At 41.6% G+C, this 1,894-nt stretch overlaps 1 protein-coding gene across 1 annotated transcript in view; it reads left to right on the forward strand.

Moving 5' to 3' along the window:
- Positions 1–1,289: 1,289 nt before the first annotated feature.
- The window catches only part of LOC310868721 (uncharacterized protein), a 42,849-nt gene continuing 42,244 nt past the window's right edge, over positions 1,290–1,894 (forward strand). Inside the window, exon 1 of the mRNA XM_083779178.1 lies at positions 1,290–1,596. The gene's annotated coding sequence lies outside the window, so the exon portion shown is untranslated. The remainder of the gene's footprint in view (positions 1,597–1,894) is intronic.

Genomic DNA, 1,894 nt, shown 5'->3' on the forward strand with positions numbered 1-1,894 from the left:
AAGAATGACGTATTTCCGCTCCCCACTAATAGTTCTCAGGTCTGGTGTTTGTCCTCTTTTTTTCTCAGTCGTGTTTTCAAATGGATTTGGCTAGGCGGACGTTTGGCCTCGCCTTATTGTAGATACGCCACTGGTCTACGCAATGTATAATTTATAATTATACTAAATATTTAATTGTTCGATTTGAGCAAAAAATGTAATACTGTATGTAATAGTAATATTAATATATTACTCTTGCTCAGACAGTAATATGTAATACAATATATTACTTGACAAATTAAGGTAATAAGTAATAAGAAATATATTCCAAATATAAAGTAATATACCCAACACTGCTAGCAGGACACTGCCAAAGACACCAAGAGCTGCCTGCCAGCAAAGTAGTGCTGTGGGAATGAAACGAAACACGGGCACCGGTCACAAGGACGTCCCACATATTATGTGGATGTGCTCAAGATAGACACAGGAGCACAAAGCACCAACGAGCTGGCCAGATGCATGGATAACCGGGATGACTGGAAGCAACGATGGGGGGCTCGTCTGAGGACCACCTAGAGCTAGGCTGCAGTGTTCCATTCACCTCCACTACCGGTCTGTTCTCTCCATATAGGTTTGATTGATTGATTGAAATATGTATTAACAGTTTGCAGTTCACAGTACATTTCAAGCACAAACTCAATACAAAGACTGTTAACTGTGAGTGGACGACCCAATAAAGCATTACACTTGTTTACAAGAGGGTCCACCTCGTTCAAATCATCAAAACATTTAGAGACGTACAAATAGACACTTCTATATAGCCAAAAAGAGAACAGAACAGGGATTCATCATAAAGGTTCTCTCCCCTCCAGGTAGGATTGCATCCAGCTTACTGATGTGCTATCAAAATCAAGTGCTTTTTAGCTTGTCAATCAGTATGGAGTGGTTTACACAATATCAAAATCCTTTTGGAGGTCCAGCATGACCATGCCCCAATATTATTTGCCACTAGCATCCAACATCGTTTTTTATGTGGTCGCTCAAAGTTGAGGCATATCAGTGGAGTGGGACGTGGGACTCAAATTAACTTGTATTGAATTAACTTTTTTGGGGTGAACATTGATGTCTGGTGATGAGTGAGACTGTTCTGAACTCTGACAAAAAAAATGACGTCATGTTTTGGGTGAGAATACGCCCCCTGCTGCAGAACGCAGATATGCACTGTCCGCCCACCCCCCCCCCTCTCCCCCTCCCCCCTCTGATCAACAACCAGCCTGATGATATGCTGCTAGCTAAAGCTGCACGGAGAAGCAAAATGGCCGACAGTAAACTAACCGATCCTACAGCGTTTGACAGTCATCAAGAGGTTATGCACGTTTCGTTTACAGCTTGAGAACTTACATTCGCGCAAAAAAGGACATTTGCCTTCCCACGTCTTTTTCTATTGATTAACATTTCGCCTTTCGGTGATGTCATTTCTTATTCAATTTAGCCTTGAACGCCTCGAAGAACTAGCTCGCGGAGCTAGCTGCTAGCTTGCTAGCCTGCTAGCGTTGTGGGTCTGCAAGATTTTTTTTTTTTCCTGCACAGAAGCACTTTATGTTTGTGATTCCTGAGGTGAGTTTTGTTTGTTGTTTCTGTACTTTTGCAGCACTCCCCTGTGTTCTCCGGTTCAAATGGATGTCCGAGGCTAATGTCACTGAACCGCTTTTGTCGTGTTTTTTTTTTTTTTTTTTTTTTTTTTAAGACTTCAACGTTAGCCTCTTCGCTTTTTTAGCTTCGAGATGAGATGCACACAGACAGCAGACGTCACTGAAGTTCATCCTCGTTTCAGTTTCGTGATCATTTATATATTATTAACTTATAGTCGCGTGAGCCCTTTTTGTTTCATAAGAAAATTACGTATTTTCAACCG

This window comes from Protomyctophum parallelum (assembly GCF_964188405.1).
Source record: "Protomyctophum parallelum genome assembly, chromosome: 13".
In the NCBI taxonomy this organism is placed as follows: domain Eukaryota; kingdom Metazoa; phylum Chordata; class Actinopteri; order Myctophiformes; family Myctophidae; genus Protomyctophum; species Protomyctophum parallelum.